Consider the following 21173-nt stretch of genomic DNA (forward strand, 5'->3'; position numbering starts at 1 on the left):
ATATATACTAAGGAACTAAGTGGTAATCTCTGAGTGCTTAAAAATGTATTATTACGGGCCGGCCCCATGGCGCAGCGGTTAAGTGTGCACGTTCTGCTTCGGTAGCCAGGGGTTCCCGGGTTTGGATCCTGGGTGCAGACATGGCACCGCTTGGCAAGCCATGCTGTGGTAGGCATCCCACATATAAAGTAGAGGAAGATGGGCACTGATGTGAGCTCAGGGCCAGTCTTCCTCAGCAAAAAGAGGAGGATTGGTAGTAGATGTTAGCTCAGGGCTAATCTTCCTCAAAAAAAAAAAAGTATTATTTTCATTTTTGCTTGTCAGTATTTTCTCATTTTTAAAATTCACATTTTGCTTCTGTAATGAAAGATTATTAAAACAATTCATAAAGGCCTATGGCAGAGGAAAAGGTGGGCCTCCTTCTGATCCAGAAGGGTAGTGGCCTGGAAAAGGGGCCAACTCCTCCCGCCCCTGTGAGTGAGATGAAAATCCCAAAAGTGTCACCTCCTCCACTGGCTGTTCCAGTCTTAGGCTGTGGCACTTGAGAAAATGGGTCATTTGATGGGAAATTCCCAGTGGATAACAGATGAGGCCAGCCTGCTGGTGGGATGGGCAGGGCTGGTCACTGGTTTAGGGCCCCTGGAACTTTGTCTATGACCACAGCGGCATGCCGTTTTCATTTTCCAGCTCTGTTGTTGGTGTGGGGAAACATGAGTATTGCTTTTTTTTTTTTTTTTTTTTTTAAAGATTGGGACCTGCACTAACATCTGTTGTCAATCTTCTTTTTCTTTCTTCTTCTCCCCAAAGCCGCCCAGTACATAGTTGTATATTCTAGTTGCAGGTCCTTCTGGCTGTGCTGTGTGCGACGCCACCTCAGCATGGTCTGATGAGCAGTGCCATGTCCGCGCTCAGGATCCGAACCGGTGAAACCCTGGGTTGCCGAAGCGGAGCGCACTACTTAACCACTTGGCCACGGGGCTGGCCCCTGAGTATTGCTTTGAGTTACATCTAAAATTAAATTTCTTTACCCCTTTCGAGTGTGCAACTATCAGTTCAGATATTTTTGTAACCTTTTTTTAAGAACCTTTTTCCCTCTTATCGCATCGCTTTCAGTCTGAATACAGTTTCTCAGCAATAAATAAGCGGGAGGTTACATTTAAATGCCCTCAGTGGGAGACTTAAGCACTTCTCAGAGACTCCCTCCTTGTGGACTGAGCCCACCTGGAGGCTCAGGTGAGCAAGGAGGTGGTGTCACCCTTAAGGGAAGGACTCAGGGAGGGCCTCGGCCTGTCTTCCAGGGAGCTAAGAGGATGGGGAATCAGCATTGACGTTAGGAGGAGAAAACGCTGTCCTGAGGGAAGAGGAGTGGAGAGAAACAGGAGACAAACTGAGTTAAAACCAGGCCAGGGGGAGAAGGAGGGGTCTCCAAGCAGGTTTCACGTGCCAGGGCTCCTCCGGTTCTGTCCGCGCAGTCTGGGCCTCTCACCCCTTTCTGTGGTCCAGTGCTGTCTGAGGGTGGGCCGTGTTGTGTTAAGCCTGCCTCAGTTAAGATAGGTTCTGTTTGTGTGGCCCAGCCCTGGGAATAATCATCAATCAATCAACAAATATTTACTGGTCCTTTATTATTTGCTGGGTGCTAGAATGAAGCTCCGACAACTCAGCTGACCTTTTCTAATATCCTGAAGCGCCAACCAGCAGAGCGCATGGTTATTGGCCTCCAGTAAGCGTCTCTTGTTTGTGGGGCAGGGCACTCTCATCTCTTTAGCTGGCCTGGGACCTCCTGAATAACAAATCTGCATGTGTCTGTTCCACATTCAAAGCGAACTTGATACCAGACCTCTTAATCTCAAGTTCCTGTGCCCGATGCACAGTAAGCCGGTCACTGAGATAGCAGTGCTTGGAGATGGAGAAAGGGTTATTCAAATTGGTCAAAATGAGAAGAGAAGGCCCCAGGATAGGCGCTCTCAAATGCGCCTTCGTGAAAGAAGAAAGCAGGGGGTCTTTAAAGAGCTAACTGGCTTGGGAGGAGGAGTTTCAGAGAAAACAGAGGGGAAATCTGTTTCTTTTACTTCAGATAACCTCTTGGGCAACCAGACTTCTGGGCTTCAGCAGCAGCTGGGGGCTGGTGATCTGGTGATCATAATGTCCTTAAAGGCATTTTCTTTCTTCTGCAAAACAAGCACATAAATCCTTGTGAGCTTGAATCAGCCCTCAGGTTAAACAAGAAAACAGCAAATTAACAAGATTAACTTCTCTTCATCTGTGTCTGCTCATCTTGTGCCCTGTGTTGGCAACAAGGTTGATCATGTTCTTATCGAATATTTACAGTCACCCTCAGGTACCCGGCTTCAAACTTAATGTGGATGGGGCCCTCAGTCATGTGTTGCTGGGATCCTGGCCACTGGGCTTGGTCTGGGTGGGAGCGTGTTTGCCCAGAGCAGCAGAAGCCCACACAAGCCAAAGTGCAAGAGAGTCACCTGGATGTCCCCTAGGTCCTGCAGACTCAACAGGTTCCATTTTGAACTCCTCATTTGTTCTTTAAGCTCACTTCTGTTTGGAGGACTTCCCTGAGCACTGCACCAGGTGTAGGGCCTTGCCACGTGCTCCCGCAGGTCCTCCTAACTGCGCTGCATGACTCATCTTATTTTATTTTAACTTCTTGTTTAACGTTAGCCTTCTCTAAGAGCTTCTAAGTTCGTGAAGACAGGGACCATGTCCATTTTATTCAGGATGGGATCTTGGCAGTTGGAATGAAAATTAAGCCACAGTTGGAGAGGTAAGCCAGAAGGCAGTCCGGGAAGAGCAGCAGCCTCCAGCAGAGGCCTGAGACCAAACGCCAGAGCGGACGTGAGGGATGGGGGCCACAGGCGGGCATGGGTTGGGAGGCGGTACCGGGCAACCATGGTTTGAGCCATAAACTGCGGGCAAGGCAGGGTGCTAGGATCTGATCAGAGTGAGGACTTGGTAAGCTGGCCACCTTAGAGACACAGACTCCAGCCGGACACTCGCCTCCCTGTTGTCAAGCACTTCGGTCAGTCATCCAGATGTTACTCACTGGATCCTGGGTGACTGAGTCTATACCCGCGGATCTTCTCTCTGGAGAGGATGGAAGTGCTCAGCACAGATCTTGGAACTCAGCAGGACTCAGGAAATGATTATCAACTCTAAAATTGAAAGAGCAAAATTATATTATCCAACCAAAGAAAAAGAGTTGTATCTCTTAGGTTTCTCTGATTATAAACAAGAGAAACTGACTTTGGCTAACTTAGGCAAACATTTAACTGAAGGAAAAATGGAAGAAGTCTTTGGGACAGACAGGAACCAGCATAGCTCTGGGAATGTGACGTTGGAATCAGTGAGGTGTCGCCATCAGGAAGAATCTGCTTCATCTGTCCTTAGTCCTTCTAACACTCTGCTCAGGAGGGGCAGACCCCTTGACTGACGGTCCCATCAAGTCTGCATGCAGTGGGTAAGGGGGAGTCCCTAAAGGAAAGAGGTGTAGATGGAGGGAGGGCAAAGTCCATACAGGTTCACTCTGTCAGCCCCTGTGCCGACTGAGTGGGAGTCTCCTGGCACTGGCTGGGCTGTCCCACCTGGTCTCTGCTGTTAACTCTTCCTTCACATCAGGCTGTTGTCCTTTCCCCAAGCCTTGGACTAGACGCCTGGAACTTTTTGGCTTCCTGGGCCACCTGACCTGGTTTGCCTTTGTTTTGCATTTTGCATCCATGGGTCCAGGCTTCCCATCCTTAGTTCTAAAAGCTGGTCCCCTTACTTGCCTAGAAGGGGAGGTCAGACAAGGATCCCAGGTTATCCCAGACAAGGATAACCATGTGTTCTGGATCTCGGAGGCCTAGAAGTGGAAAAGAAAGGTGTTCAGGGTCAGTGAGTGAGTTAAGGGGAGATTCCCAGCCACAGCCCAGGCTTCTCTGTTTTCTGTACTATATATATATATATTTTTTTTTTTTAAGATTTTTTTCCTCTTTCTCCCCAAAGCCCCCCGGTACACAGTTGCATATTCTTCGTTGTGGGTCCTTCTAGTTGTGGCATGTGGGACGCTACATCAGCGTGGTTTGATGAGCAGTGCCATGTCTGCGCCCAGGATTCAAACCAACGAAACACTGGGTTGCCTGCAGCGGAGCGCGCAAACTTAACCACTCGGCCACGGGGCCAGCCCCTATATTTTTGTTTTTAATTATAGAAGTAATATATGTTCAGAAAAGGAAATCCAGAAAATATATGAAAGTAAAAAGTACCCACCCCAATACACCCACCCATTTACATTTTAAGCCCAATCATTTGACATCTAGTTTCGCTTAGGAGGCAATATAGCCAATTGGTTGAGAGAATGGGCTCTGGAGCACTGGCACTGCCAGCTCCGAGCTGTTTGGCCTCCCATTGTGGCTTAACTTCTCTAGCCTCCAGTGATCACCTGTAAAACAGTGGTGTGGGGAAGAAAGGGCAGAGGAATGTTTGTTATATATTAAGCGCTTAGTAAATGTTGGTAAGTGCTCAATAAATATTAAATTTTATTAACATCTTACGCCCTTTCGATGTTGTCATGCTGCCTGTCCCAACTCTTTCCCTGCTAAATTCCTCAGGCAACTTCTCATCTAACTTCTGGGCTTTTAGGATACCACCCATTGGTTTTGGGAATAATTTTTCACCCGTTCCATGCCCTAAAAGCAAAGCCAGCATCCAGGGGATTATATTGAGCCATTTGCGTGGGGAGTGCGGGGTATAAAAGACGCGCGTGCAAGAGCAGACTGAGCGCCATGCTCGCCACAGCAGCTCAGCTTGTCTCCTCTCCCCTTCCGGGAGTAGCACCTTGTCCTTTGGGGAAGTCTTCTCCTACCCCAGGTGATTTGAATGGGGCTGTCAGTCACATTATCTGGCGCCGCCTGTCCGAGCCATAGGTGTAGATAAGGGATCCAGACCTAGTCCATCAAGTACCCCAAGCCGTTGGCCTCAGAAAGAGGTTCAGTAATCATCAAGTGACTCGGCCGGGCCCAGGAGACTTCTTCCTGGGACTTTTTGTCTTTGGAATGAAAGTGCTGGAGGGATGTGAACATGTACGTCTCTCAACCACGTGGAGGAAGCCTCCTCGCAGGGAGAGAGAATGAGATCAACGCCAAGAGAAGGAGACACGGGCCGGGGTGAGCCTGGATTATCAAGTCCCAGGGTCCAGGCCCTGAAGCCCTGGTTCCTGCAGAACTTCGGAATTACGTGAGTGTTCCCAGTATTCTTCCAGCTGTGTGAGCCACAGAAACTTCCAGTTTTTGCTCCACCAAACTGTATCAGCCTGTTGTTATTTCAAGTCAGAGTCCTGACTAATACAAATGCTTTGCTTATAAAGGTGGGAAGGCAGTCGTGTAATCATTTGTAATTTTGTCCACTCTGACTCTGATAAGAAGGAACATTCTCTCCCCAAGTTGGTGGTACTCCCAGCAGACTGACCAAGATCAAGGGACCCCCAATCTCTCGGTGCTATAGCTTGTCGATTTCCTATTCAAGCCTTCAACTTGTCCTCCGTCTTGCTGGTTGCTGATATGATCTGCAACATTCAATCTATCAAGCAGAGCTTGAGTCTCTCAAGTCTTTGGAGTTGTCTGAAGAAGCTGTGGTCCTTTCATCTCTTCTCGTTTCCTTCATGCTTGTTCTCTCCTCTTTCATCTCCAGCTCAGCCCTACAGAAAGGTGTAATGGCATGAAATCCTGGGGTCTGGATGTGCATGAAAGGATACAGATATAATCTGAGCACTCAGAACCAATAATGTGGTGTCCACATTCTGCTCCCTTTATCGTGACAGCCTGGGTGAACGGCTCATCCCTGGGGGACGTGTACGCAGGCCTCCCTGTCTGGTGGTGAAGGAAGAAGGAAGGTCACATTTGGTCAGAGACAAGACAGGCTCCCACTTTACTGCTGGCTTCAGGAATCCCCTGCGATCTGAGTCTTCCCATTGTTTGGGAAGTCCGCCCACTTTCTTATCAGGCTCTTCCTCTTCTTCAGAGAAGTGCTCTGAACACTTCAGAAAGGCTTCTAACTTGATTCCTTTTAGTGCCAGTAAACCCAGCATTTGTTTTCTTCTATGAGTCCTTTTATTTTTTTTTGAGCACTCAATACCTTACTTGGGGGCAAGAATAATGTATCCTTAGATTTCCTTTAAGAAAATCACAGAAAAAACAAGGAATAAGGGGCTCGAGGGCAGTTTAATGGATACTGGGGCACGTCTAGCATTTCATCTTCAAAGTGAGGAAACAGAACTGGAAGGAGTATGCTGTGTGCTGTGTACTTTATAGGATAAAAATGTTGAAAGAGGGGCCAGCCCCGTGGCCAAGTTTAAGTCCGTGCAGTCTGCTTCGGTGGCCCAGGGTTTCTCCTGTTCAAATCCTGGGCGCGGACATGGCACTGCTCATCAAGACAGACTGAGGGGGCATCCCACATGCCACAACTAGAAGGACCCACAACTAAAAATACACAATTATGTACCAGGGGGCTTTGGGGAGAAAAAGGAAAAATAAAAAAATCTTTAAAAAAAAAAGAAAGGTTGAAAGAGCTGTGACCCATTTAGGGTTTCCAGTTTTACAAAATTCATAAGAAGTAAAAGGATTTTTTTTTTTACTCTCTATTTCACTTATCTCTGCTCTAATCTTTATTATTTATTTCCTTCTGCTAACTTTGGGTCTAGTATGTTCTTTTTCTAGTTCCTGGAGGTGTAAAGTTAGGTAGTTAACTTGAGCTCTTCCTCTTTAATGTAAGTGCTTTTGTCTATAAGCTTTGCTTTTAGCATTGCTTTTGCCGCATCCCGTAAGTTTTGGTAGGTTGTGTTTTCATTTGCATTTGTCTCAGGATACTTTATAATTTCCCTTGTGATTTCTTCTTTCACCCCTTGGTTGTTTAAGAGTGTCTTGTTTGCCAAAGGGAGGGCTGCGGGGCTGGGCAAAATAGGTGAAGGGGATTAAGAAGTACAGACTTCCAGTCGTAAAATAAATAAGCCATGGGGATGTCATGTACAGCACAGAGAACATAGTTAATAATATTGTAGTAACTTTGGACAGTGACAGATGGTTACTAGTGATCATTTTGTAATGTATAGAAATGTTGGATCACTATGTGGTACACCTGAAACTAATATAGTATTCTATGTCAACTATACTTGAGTAAAAAAAGAGTGTGTTTTTAATTTCCACATCTCTGTGGATTTTCCAGTTTTCCTTCTGCCATTGATTTTAGTTTCATCCTATTGTGGTTAGAAAGGATTGTTTATATCACTTCAATCTGCTTAAATTTGCTGAGAATCGTTCTGTGGCTTAATACGTGGTCCATCCTGGAGAATGTTCCATGTGCACTTGAGAAGAATGTGTATTCTTCTGTTGTTGGTGACAAGGGCTCCCTCTTTGCCTAAATTTTAGTCAGGTTCCTCTCAGGTACTCTAGGCCTCAGCCTTGGGGCCTATCCTTGTTGGGCCTGTGTTGCCCAGTTGTAGCAGGAATCTTGCTAAGCCCGTTTAGAGAGAATCCCTCCACCCTGGATATCTGATCCCTCTCCATCTCTGATCAAATTCCTTACCTCCAACAATCACCCAGCTGATGTCTGATCACCGTGGCCTGCCCTCAGCAAGAATCCTGTTAAGTGTCCTTAACTAGAATTTCCCCGTACCCCTGATGTTTCCTTTTAGTAATTTTCCATCCATTTACCCCCATCCTGCTCCTTGACTATAAATCTCCACTTGTCTGTGCTGATTGGAGTTGAGCCCAGTTTTATGCTGAAGTCTCTTTTCCTATATTGCAATAGTTCCTGAAGAAAATCTGGTTTTACTGCTTTAACTATTGTCAGGCTCTGTTTTTCTTTAACCTTGGGAAGAGGATGTTTTTTGAATATTCACATAGATACACATAAATGTGCAAGTGCCCACACAGATTTTTTTGGCTTAATTTGTCAGCATTTGTAAATATAAATGCTACTGTGATAATTTCACTACAATCAACCAGTAATTTCTGAACAAAAAAGTAACCAAGACTTCCAACCAATGCTCCACTTGGCCTTTCTAGAGCTCCAGGGGGTGTAGAAGCAGAAACTGTGGACCCTGCCATAATGTGGCGATAAGGAGAAACTCTAAACGCAGTCAGAAAGAGAGGCTGGTTATATGCAGAAACTGAACGGTCACAGACTTCCTGTCAAAAACGATGTAAGCCAGAAGACAATAATAATGTATCTTTAAAATGCTGAGAGACAAGAAAAAATCTGTCAACTTAGAATTACATAATCGGCAAACACATTTTCCAAACATACTCTTTCAGACGAACAAACCCCATGAGATCTGTACTACAAATGGTACAGGCTGAAAGAAAACAATATAGATAGACACTTGGATCTTCACAAAGGAAGAAAGACTGTAGGAAATAGTAAAAATGTGGGTGAATGTAAGTGACTTCCCTTAATTAACATTTTTTTAAAAGATAATTGATTGCTAAAAGCAAAAGTAATAACAATGTATTGTGGACTTTACAGCATAAGTAGAAGTAAAACGTGTAACAATAGGGGCTGGCCCCGTGGCCCAGCGGTTAAGTTCGCGCGCTCCGCTGCAGGCGGCCCAGTGTTTCGTTGGTTCGAATCCTGGGCGCGGACATGGCACTGCTCGTCAGACCACGCTGAGGCAGCGTCCCGCATGCCACAACTAGAGGAACCCACAACGAAGAATACACAACTATATACCGGGGGGCTTTGGGGAGAAAAAGGAAAAAATAAAACCTTTAAAAAATAATAAAAAAAAAAAAGTGTAACAATAATAGTGGAAAGGATGGAAGGAGAGAGAAAAGCTACTAATGTAAGGTTCTTACATTACATGTGAGGGGAAATAAAAGTATCTGAAGGTGGCCTGTGTGAGTTTAGGACGCGTATTAAAACCCCAGAGCAACCACTTAAAAACAGGCAAAGCTGAAATGCCTAGTAAACCACTAAGTGAAGATAAAATGAAATAATGGGGAAAAAGCCCAACACAGGAAGGCAGGAAAAGAAAAAAGGAACAAAGAGCAGATGAGACACACAGGAAACAAACAGCAAGATGGGAAATTAAAACCGAACCAGATTAATAATTATGTTAAATGTTAATGGTCTACCTTGTTGGGTTACAACATACAAGTCTATTGTCAGGGATAAAGTGGGTAATTATAAAATGGCAAAGGGATTAATTCAGTAAGAGGAAAATCTTAAATGAGTATGCATATAGAAGAACTTCAAAATATATGAAGCAAAAACTGACAGAGGTGAATGGAGAAATAGGCAAGCCTACAGTTATAGCTTGAGATTTCAAAACACCTCTCTTAATAACTGATGGAAAAGCAATAGATACATAGAAGATTTAAAGAAATGAAGACTATCAACCAACTGAACCTAATGATATTTATAGAACGCTACACCAAACAATGACAGAACATATATTCTTTTGAATTTAATGTGAAATGTTTACCAAGAGAGACCATACGTTGGGCCATAAAATGAGTTTTAATAAATTTAAATGACAGAGATCATATAAGGTGTGTTTTTTAACCACAAAAGAATTAAATTAGAAATCAATAATAGAAACATTGCTAATAGTAAAAAAGTCTAAAGCCAATGATTGAAGCTTCCATCTTAAGAAGCTAGAAAAATAACAAGCCCTAATAAAGTAGAAAGAAGAAAACGAAACTATAGGAGTAGAAATCAATAAAATAGGAAATGGACAAATGATAGAGAAAATCAATCAGACCAAAGGCTGGGCCTGGGTAAGGATCAAAAAAGTTGTAAACATCTAGCTGGACTGACAAGAGGAAAAGGAGAGAAGAAGCAAATTACTAATATCAGGAATGAAATAGATATCACAACAGATTCTACAGCTATTTAAAGAATAACAACATATTATGACTAATTTTAGGCCAATAAAATTAACAACCTAAACGAAGGGCCCAAATTCCTTGAATTCCAGAATGGACTCAAGAAAAAAAACAGAAAAACTAAGTAGCCCTGTATCAATTTTTAGAAATGAATTTCCTATTAAAAATCTTTAGATAAATAAAATAATCAGGTTTAGATGACTTCACTGGTGAATTCTATCAGACATTAAGGATGAAATAATACCGATATTATGCAAAATCAGGAAATGCAGGAGGAAGTACAATACCTCCAAGCTCATCTCATGAGGCTAACATTGCCCTTGCACCAACATCAAAGACTTCACAGGAAAGCTTGTAAACCAATATCCCTCACGAACACAGACGTAAAAAATCCTTAACAAAGTATTAGGACTTAAATCTAGCAGTATACAAAGTATAATACACTATGAGCAAGTGAATTTATCCAAAGAATGCAAGATTGGTTTAACATTTCAAAAATCAATGTAATTTACCACATAAAAAAGAGGAAAACCATAGGATCATCTCAATAGATGCCGAGAAAGCACTTGATAAAATTCAACACCTATATGTAATAAAATCTCTTAGCAGACTAGGAATAGAAGGGAACTTCCTCAACCCCATGACAGGCATCTATGAAAAATGTGTATCTAAATAATACTAGGCAGTGAAAGACTGAATGCTTTCCCCCTAAGATCAAGAACAATAATAGGATATCCACTCTCACCATTTCTATTCCCCACCTTACTGATGGCCCTAGCCAGTGTAATAAGGCAAGGAAAAGAAATAAAATACATATATAATATAAAACTGCTTTTATTCACAGATGTTATGTTGGCATATATAGAAAATCTAAAGGAAGCTATAAAATGCTAAGAGAATAAATGAGTTTAGCATGCTTGTGTATAAAGTCAGTATTCAAAAACCAACTGTGTTTCTATTTATCAGCAACAAACAATTGGAAATTTAGATAATTAAATTATTGAATACAGAATATAAAATATGTTTAAAATGTTTAAAGAAAGAAAGAATAAGAACTAGGAGAACATCACAATACATATATGTGTATTATATATATTCTTAAATTGTATGAATTTTACAGAATATAATTTATACTCCAATAAAATTAATAAGAATTTTATAATACCTGTGGTTTTATATATATACAAAGAACTATTATTGCTCCATAATAAGAAAACAACCCAGTTAAAAAAAACTCGGCAAAAAATTTGTATAAAAGCCTGACCAAAGAAGATACATAAGCACCTGTAAACGTATACAACATCATTAGTCCTCAGGGAGATACAAATTGAAACAATGTGATATCACAGTAATACAGTCAAAATTAAAACAGATGAGTCAGACCAAGTGTTCGTGTGCATGCAGAGGAAACGGAACTTTCATACGTTGTTGGTGAGGTTGTAAAATGGTACAAAAACTCTGGGAAAACAATTTGGCAATTTCTTAGAATGTTCAATCTGTACTTATAGATGATCTAGCAATTCCACTCTTTGATATTGACATGAGAACATATATATCCTCACAAAGACTTGTACATGAATGTACACAGAGGCATTCAAATTGAAAACAATCAATATGTTCAACAAAGGAATAGATAAATAAATTGGGGTATACTCAACCATGGAATACTACTCAGCAGTAACAAGGTATGGACCATTGATACCCATGACAACATAGATTAATGGGAACATTATCTTGAGTGAAAAAAGCCAGACACAAAAGAGTGCATAACATATAATTCCATTTATATGAAACTCTAGGAAATATAAATCTACACTATGGTGCCAGAAAGCAAATCAGTGGTTGCTAGGGGCAAAGGGAAGGGCTCAAGGGAATCTTTTGGGTTGATGGAAAGGTTTTATATCTTGATTGGCATGTTAATTCAATGGATGTATATATTTATAAAAACTCATCCAACTAGACATTTAAATTGTATGGGTGTTATTGAAAGTAAATTATACTTCAATAAAACTAACATGGAATTTAAAAAAAGCTGTGGTTTTTGAAAATTCCAATATGAAAATTAATCTAAAGTTATCCTGAGTTGAAACTACTCTGGGAGTATCTCATATAAGCCAATGGAAATTTTTTTCAGAGGGAATATAATCACACAATTCTTTATCAGAGTCCCACAGACATAAAAGCTTTTCATAGATGCATTCACAATAAAAAGAAAATTAACAGTCACCCAAGAAAACCAACTACCATGTGCATGAGTCTTCAGAGATGAAAAATAACTAAAACCCTAAAGAAATTTAGGTAAGAGAATTATGGAATACAGAATATAAAACATGTATAAAATCATTAAAGAGAGAAAAGAGAATAAAAAAATAGGAAAAGAAAAACATATCACAAAATAGAGCAGGTAGATTTGGGAAAGAACTAAGCAGAATTTCTAGAAATAATCAACACAATCATTCAAGTTAAGAACTCATTGGAACTGAAGAAAACTAACTGTCATGAGTTAAATAGAAGTTAGATATGGCTAAAAAGAACATGTAAAGAGATATGGCACATGGAAAAATATGAAGAGATGGAGATACTGAGAGACCAAGAAACGTGAAAGAATTTTTCAAAACTGATAAAAGATATCTTTAGATTCAAAAAGCATATGGAGTCACAAAAATAATATAAAAATAAATCCATATGTGGACATATTGTAATGAAATGGCAAAATAGTAGAGAATATTGTAAAATCAGTTAAGAGGAAAAGACTGATTATAGGTAAAGGAATTTAGATTTATAAAAGAAGCCAGATCTTCATGAAATAAACACTGAAAGAGAATAACTGTCAATGTAGATTTTTATACCCACATAAACTATCATATAATAATGAGGAGGAAATACAGAGATTTTTCAGAAAACCAAAAATTGGACAGATCACTATGCAGGGTGTCAATAAATAACTTCCAAAGGAAAGCAGAAGGAAAGTGGATCCCAGATGTAAGGTCTGGGGTGTGAGAGCAAAAGAACAAAAGAACCGATAAGCATAGAGAGAAGTCTAAATATTCACTATAAAAACAAAAATATTGACCGTTTGGGGGAGACATAAAAAACAAGTTAGAACTAAAATAATATACAAGATGGAAGAGGGGTGACTGGAGATAAGGCATTATATGATTCTTGTTTTGTTCAGAAGGAGAGTAGAACTATTAATTTTCAACTTGACGCATACATGAGAAATATGAAAGTCAGTCACAAAAGTGAGAAATAGAGTACACGACCTCTGACCAACACACACACGGGGGTGCTGAGCCAAATTCAGGACCTCTGACCTACACACACACGGGGGTGCTGAGCCAAATTCAGGACCTCTGAGGGATGAAACGGGGAGATATTAAGCAGGGTTCTGGGTATGCGGGTGCTCATTATTCTTTATACCTCTTCACAAGTCTGAAATATTTCTTTAAAATAGAATTCAACGGCTTTTGGTTATTTTTTTTTTAAATCTCTTTCATCTCTCTATAGCAGTGGCTTCCAAAAGGGGTTGATTTTGACTCTCTCCCCCCAGGGGACGTTTGGCTACATCTGGAGACATATTAGGTTGTCACAAATCAGGGCAGCGCTGCTGGTATCTGGCGAGTAGAGGCCAGGGCTGCTGCTGTACGCCCCACAACACACACAACAGCCTCCATAAGAAGAATTATGTGGCCCAAAGTGTTAACAGTGCCAAGTTTGAGACATTCCATTCTTTAGGATAAGAAGATTTGTTTTTTTCAAAAATTAGATTTTCTCCTTCTCCCTTCTATTTAAAGGGAAATGGAACTTCATTTTGAAGTCATGAGAAGCAGAAATGATTTTATCACATGGTGACTTCATTCACAGTACTTCTCATGTACATATTTATTTTCAGAAAGTAAAAATGCTTAATAAAGTCTTCAGGAAAAACATGAACTTCCTAAATAGGCGGTGTAATTAATATTTTAAAGTGTTAAAAATTAATTTACCTTTGCTTGATTAAGTGGTATGAACATAAGAACAACTACCATGGGTTTGCTTTTGACTGGAGTTTCTTTATGAGATGAAGTTTCCATGAAACAGTTAATTGCTTTCCGTTTCTCCATCTCCAAGAAAGGTGCAAAAAAAAAAAAAAAGCTGTTTCTGTCCTCTTGTTTTCTTGCTAGGGGCACATTAGTATTCAACGGTGATACTGTGCTAAATTCCGGGGCTGCTGCTGAAATGCCATCATTAAATTCTGATTTTACACATCTGGCATGCTGCCTAAATGCGGCCACGTGTGTGAACTCGCTGAGTGCAGTCCAACAAATCAATGCTCTCGTTGTGCGGGTTTATGTGAACCTGCAATTAAAAGCAGCGTGCAATCACTTTCTTTGCCGACCTGATGAGGGGAAGAGAGGCGAGCTCTTTTCGCAGGTGGGAGGTGAGAATGCTGGCTTAAAATAGAAGCACTCCCTGGCACATCCTTTGAGACATGGCTTTTGATAAAGCAAATTTCTCTACATATCTCTCAGCCTACTGCTGACCTGCACCACTCAAGGAAATACCCTCATTTTCATTGACAAACTTGGGAGTTCCTTCAGAGAACCTGGTTTGGTGTTGTAGTATTTCCTTAAAAAGCCTGTGAGCATTTGTGGGTAATGGGAAAACAAAACAAAACACCGAATCCTCATGAAAGGAGTAGCAGGCCAGAAGATTTTTGGAAAGTGAGGGTGTTGGTATGCTTATTTAAAAATAACAGAGGATATCCACAAGACTTCTAGTGGACAGGTAGGCACTTCTTCCAATCCTTCAGGAGAAAAGCAAAAGCTTCCAGCAACACTGTCACTGACCACCACTTAGCAATTAACAATGGCAGGATGGAAAGACTGGATTCACTTGATGCGTCTCTTGAAAAGATTAGGTTACACAGGGGAGCTTCCAAAGCAACGGGTACTGTGAGAGGCTCAGGTCAGACAGAGTCAGAGAAAAGCATTTGGGAGACAATTCTACCCAGAGGGCAAAACACTGTCAGCAATAACAGCTTCAAATTCCAAGGGAAAATTTATATACAGATACAATTAAAGATACAATTTTATCTTTACAGCAGGTAGCTAAGGCTGTGAGCCAGCTATTGAAAACAGTTTCAGAAAGAAAAACTTTCCAGAGTTTGTCTTTCGATCATTTTGACGAAAGCAAAGCAAAGCAAAGCCAAAAAACCATTCTCTTCCAGGAAATCTACTTTTCATCACAACAGAAAAACTTCTGTGTGGAAATGCCTTGGTTACACTTCTCATTTTGGGGGCAGGGTGGGTTCTAGGCATGAAAGGCTTGTATTTCTTTTCTTGGTGACAGGCCCCTCCATCTTTTTTTGGGGGAGGGGGACTCCATTGTTTTCTAAATCAGTTGACCCAGTTGACCCTTTCCAGGTAGTGATAGAGTTGTACCCAACCCTGCAGTCCAGGAAACTGAGTGCTAACGTGACTGGAAATGGGAGAGATGTTGACTGAATTATGGGAATGCCATATGGAATCTGAATAGAATTTTATCCTTTATTCATTTTTAGATAATTTCATCTTACTCAAAGGAGACTTGACGAATGACTGAAAAGGGACAGTATTCCAGGGCTGAGATTTCATTGTAATCTAATTTACATTTCAAATGCAGAATCAGATTTCAGTCTCTTTTGCGGTACCTGAGAGAGAGAATGGATTAAGTGTTTTTGTTCGTGGCTAGGAAGGCTAAGATAGCAGACAGGTACTCACACAGGAGGAAGACCGGCTCTCCTAACTCTGTGCTGCCAGATTCAGCATGATATGCTCACTGCTTTGACAGTTTTTCTGCAAACAGAAAACATCATGTTAGAGCTCTATCAAGTACTTTTACCCCAGGAATGGAGTTGGGATAAGCCATTGTCCTTTTCTAGCTTTGTTATCTAAGGCTGCATAACAAATAACCCCAAAAGTTAGCAGCTTAAAACTTCACGTTTTGTTTGTTTTTGGTGAGGAAGATTGTCCTTGAGCTAACATCTGTGCCAATCTTCCTCCATTTTTTATGTGGGATGCCTGCCACAGCAAGGCTTGATGAGCAGTGTATAGGTCCACGCTTAGGACCCAAACCTGCAGACCCTGCGCCGCCAAAGCGGAACACAAGAACCTAACCACTAAGCCACTGGGCCAGCCCCAAACTTCACATTTTATCTTGGGTTTCTGAGTCAGTAATCTGGGTGTGGCTCAAGGTCGCTCACAAGCTGCAATCATTGTCTGCAGTGGCCTCACGGCTCCAGTAGGGGAGGATCCCCTTCCAGACCCGCTCACGGGCTGCTGGCATGATTCAGTTCTTTGCAGGTGGTTGGCTTGAGGGCCTCAGAGCCATGTTAGATGTTGGCTGGAAGGTCCCATTGCTTGTCACACAGACCTCTGCATAGAGGATCTCAGAACATGGCCATTGGCTTCTATCAGAGCCAGAAAGCACAGAGCAGTGATCAAGACAGAAGCCAGAGTCTGTCACCTAATCTTGGAAGTGACACTTGTCACTTTTGCTGTATTCTAATCATTAGAAGCAGCTCACACCTTAGGGTGGGGAGGATGGAAGACTGTGAATACCAGGAGGCAGGGAGTGCTGCATGCCACGCTAGAAGCCTCCTACTCAAGCTTTGTTTTTTAATATTAAAAACTAACGACTGAGGAAGTAAGACTATGAATGTGAAAGGCAGGGGCTATACATTTGAGCCAGTTGCAGCAAGTTCACTCTTTACTTGTGCACATTTTCAGAACTAACTTGTTTTCCAAGAAGTTACACATAACACAGTGATACAATAACTCAAGGGTATAGAAAGAACTCTCCTATGAGTCACATGATTATTTTTTGGTTTAAAATTTGTGAATCCTTCTCTGAAACACCACTTAACATAATATAACAAAATCATCAATGGAAGAAGAGAACAAGATTTGAAAGCATGGTTCAGTACCCGATGAAAATTCCTTCTGCCAATCAACAGCTACTCAAAATGTTTCAATAAAGGATGTAGCAGCTCAGTGGCCTGCTGGGACCAGATGTTACAGGGAATGACAAAGCTTGGAAGGTGAGAGCACTTTTAGATGAAAGCTGTTTCTTGATCCTAAATAACACAAAGTAAAATTGCTCTGTAACTAATTGCAGAGACAGACCACTGGGAGCTACCTTTTTCTTTCTTCTTCCTTTGCTCCTCGATCTGTGTCTGTGACTGTAAAACTCAGAGGAGTTTTTGCCTTCCTTTGCGTTCTCTTCAGTGTACCCCTTTTGTGAGATCTCTTCCTCCCTCCCTACTGATGTGTGGCTGTGACTGATGCATTCTGCATCTCAGAAGGAGAGCAGGTTCCAACAGCCCACTCTGTGGAAGTCCTCACTGACACTTCAGTGACCGGATGCAACTCTAGATCCTGCAGGCATCTAGGACTAAAGTCATCTTTTTTTTTTTTTTCAGTTCATCTTCACTTGAAGATTAATTAATCTGGAAAGTTAAAATGGTTTTAAGTGTAATAGCCTGAGGATGCTTTTTCTTTTTTTAATCATAACTATGATTTTACTTTGGAAGCTACTGGATAAGAAATGTCAACTTTTCCTTGGAAGGAAATAAGGATTCTTTGCTGCTGCTAGATGATGAGGATTTTAGGCTGGTTAATTTTAAAACTGCAGATGAGAAGCAGGCTCCGAGGAGTGGAATTTGCTTGCCCTTTGTTGGGAGGCATTTGCATTTGTGGGGGGAACCTCCATCTGTGGAGATGCCTCCCTCTCTGTGCCAGGGGGAAGGGGGATGGCCTTGTCTCTGGAAACTCTTAATGGGGAAGGCAAGAACTTAAGTTGGTTACTGTCTGGCAACCTCCTGTAACTGATTTAGGGTGGTAGCTTCTGGCCTTTACTTAATCCAATTTGATTCTTATCTAAAAGTTGTGGGACCACCCAATGGCCAGACCCCACCTGCACTGATACCATTTTAACTTTTTTACATGTTCTTTCCTTTGTCTTGTAAAGAGATGGCTCACATACCTATGCCTTAAAATTAGCCCTACCCTCAGCTCATTTTTGCAGCAGCAGCTCTGACTGCCCATGGGCCCTGTCCCCATGCTATTCCACACTATTCTCTAAATAAAAGAGCACTACTGCCAGATCTTGAGAGTCCAAGACATCTTTCTTTTGACTCCTTGGCTCACCGACCCCACATCACTAGAGACTTTGGAAATTGAGGTAAGCAAGGAAATCAAAACACAAGTTTTTATTTCTAGCTCAAGGGTCAAATTCTTTAGTGTGAGGTGCCAAATCCAGGAATAAGCATATGACAATTCCTATGTGGTTTGGAAGTTCATGTCTGACAGAAAAATTCATTGCTTTAAAAAAAAAATTTACTCAAAACAGCACGTACTAAACCCACACCCAACTCACTAGCTTCTTTGGGCTTTTGTAGTCATTAAACCAATCACAGAAATACATGAAAGATACTAAGAAAAAGCAAATTCAGAATTTAGAATTTGTTATTAGTAGAGGTAAATGAAACATGGACAAATGATTTTGCAGGGAGCTAAAGAAGATATCCGAGGTCAACTTGTTACTTATAATGGCTCAGAACTCAAATCATTCTCAACTTGAGAGATCCAGCACACAAATGTTTAATTTCTAGAGTATACATTGTTTCCTTTAGACTTAAAAAACATCACAAAAGCAAACCACTGAAGCTCTTTCTCTCCAGTGTCAAGCCCATAAACTGTTAACGAACATTGTTTATTAAGAATTCCCAGTAGGGGCCACCCCATGGCCGAGTAGTTAAGTTCACGCTCTCTGCTTCAACCGCCCAGGGTTCAACGGCCACTGGTTCGGATCCTGGGCAGGGACATGGCACTGCTCGTCAGGCCATGCTGAGGCAGCGTCCCACATGCCACAACTAGAAGGATCCACAACTAAAATATACAACTATGTGCTGGGGGGATTGGGGGAGAAAAAGCGTAAAAGAAAAAAACAAAAAAGAATTCACAGTAGTTGTCTTGCAGAGTTTGCAGGTGCCAAGAAATCATGGCAACAAAATTGTAGAATAACAAAGAGTTACATAAAGAAGAAAAAGTAAAATATAATGCTTTAAAAAAATTGCTATAGAATGAATTACATTTTAACTCAGAATGATTGACAAGCTTACATGGAACATCTGGATTGCTGTTTAGAACCACTTGACTTTAAACGTATAGCCAGCTACAGCAAGGAGACGGCAAACAGCAAGGTGAGCGCACTGGGCTGGTTCTGAGATGTGGGTACTCACTTCTCTCTGGGCTTCAGTCTTCTCATTAACAGCTGGACCAGATAATCTTTCTTGGATCTTCAAAAGATCAAAAACTCAAGGTTCCTTCTAATCAGTCTGATCCAAGGCATTTTATTTTTACTACTTGAAATAAAGTAACATGAACAATATAGCAGATACCATTTTGCAAGAAAGCATAATCTTTTTTGGATTGAGAATTATTTCTGGAATCAGTTAGGCTTTCCCTATCCTGTCTCATCAGTTGACACACTCCTGAAACAAGGAAGCATCCTCATCAGACAATGGCAGAACTATAAAAATGTTCAGACGCAGACATTTACAAGGACCTTTTAATGCCTAATAATTATATGAAACGTGACGAAGACGCTGACACAAGAGCTGTTAACCAGTCAAAGGGAAAGGAGCCTCTTTAATCCCTTTTGTGATGTGAAATGTGGCAAATCCTTTGCTTCTTTTCCGTCCTTTAGGCTGAACATCTCCCCCCACAAAGGATGCATCATGCCTTATGACAACACACTCTAGATGTTGGGATTAGCAGGGTTCCTGCAATTGGGAGCACTTGGGGACTGCTATCTTGTGTTAAATTCGGGATCAACTGTGTCACAGATAAGACAACGGGACAGTCTTGTAGAGCTGTCCTGAATGGAAGCTATTCCCCTCCAGACGTGCATTTTCCATTATAAGATCTGTTTACACTGGGTACTTTATTCTCTGTGAAGGGTGTAATCACTTCCACAGATGGCTAAATTTCATCTTCCATTACTAAAATTTATGGCTTTCACTTTAGTAAACAACTTGTAAAGTTTTCTCACTGACCTCAAAGATGAAAGACTATATATACAGCCATTAGCATTATGCTGGTAGTAATGCCTAAAATTTATTAGATTCATTCTCTTTTCTTCCTATAGTATACTGCTAAATGTTTCAGAAATAAATGAGATCTAATACCCATTTATAGTTCAATCAAGACATATAACATTATGCAGCCTGAGGCTGGCTCATCTGGGTCCTTCGTCCCGCCCCTGCAGACAGCCTGAGCAGGAACAATGTTCCTTGATTACATGAAGATGTACCTTCACTGGGCTAAGATTTACCGTAATGGCTGCTCTCTGCATTTTCCATCTTTTTTAAATTCTAAGGAAATGCTGTCGTCTATAAAGAACCTCTCTTTCTTTAGTTTAAGAGAAAACTGGCTTCTGCAGATAAGTCTGGGTTTCCCACTGTGAAAAACAAAAACTATTTCACATGTTTTAGCAGCCAGAAAACTTAAAACCAAATTTGTTGTCCAAACTTGCTGAGTTGCAGGAAACGATGTACTTCCGTGCCATTTGAATATTAAATGTCTTCTTTAAAGGCTCTATATTTTGTAGGCCTCTTCACACCTTTTTAAAAGAAAACAGGATAAAAATTTAAAAAATAAAAATATAGTTAAGAGACAATAGATAATGTGGTTAAGCATGCCAAATTATTTCCTACCATAATCTAGATATTAAAGATGGATTTAACAGCTGTTTTTATAATGGATATAATTTTACATAGAAAATATGCTAATTTTCCTTTCATTATGATGAAGAACAAGATCACAGTTGTTATTATATTAAGTATTTACTATGCTGTTCAAATGCTGGCTGGCAGGTACCTGCTAAAATGCATACTCAACACAGCTGTTGAAAGGATTTAGGTGTCTAATCTGGCTCTGGTTCATTAGTTCATTGAATAATACACTCATTTTTACCTTCCCAAGTTGTATTTTTAAAACAGGAAATTATGCCGACTTAAAAAAACCCCTTAAATCATGAATGTACTACGTGTAGATTTCCTGTCTCTGGAGATTTGTATACTTTTCAAAAAGTAAAAAATGTGATATAAGAAACATTTTGGGGGCCGGCCCCACGGCCGAGTGGTTGAGTTCGTGGGCTCTGCTGTGGCGGCCCAGGGTTTCACTGGTTTGGATCCTGGGCGTGGACATGGCACTGCTCATCAGGCCACGTTGAGGCAGCGTCCCACATGCCACAACTAGAAAGACCTACAACTAAGAATAT

The 21173-nt window shown here is 41.1% G+C and overlaps 1 long non-coding RNA gene across 1 annotated transcript; it reads right to left on the reverse strand.

The window, feature by feature from the left end:
- Window positions 1-3716: 3716 nt before the first annotated feature.
- LOC139042375 (uncharacterized) lies at window positions 3717-20045 on the reverse strand. The gene is made up of 3 exons (XR_011499060.1): window positions 19012-20045; window positions 15611-15685; window positions 3717-3850 (listed from the first exon to the last, which is right to left on the reverse strand). It is a non-coding gene; the product is annotated as an uncharacterized lncRNA (long non-coding RNA).
- Between the last annotated feature and the right edge of the window lie 1128 nt (window positions 20046-21173).

The sequence above is a fragment of the Equus asinus genome, chromosome 28, assembly GCF_041296235.1.
Source record: "Equus asinus isolate D_3611 breed Donkey chromosome 28, EquAss-T2T_v2, whole genome shotgun sequence".
Taxonomy (NCBI): domain Eukaryota; kingdom Metazoa; phylum Chordata; class Mammalia; order Perissodactyla; family Equidae; genus Equus; species Equus asinus.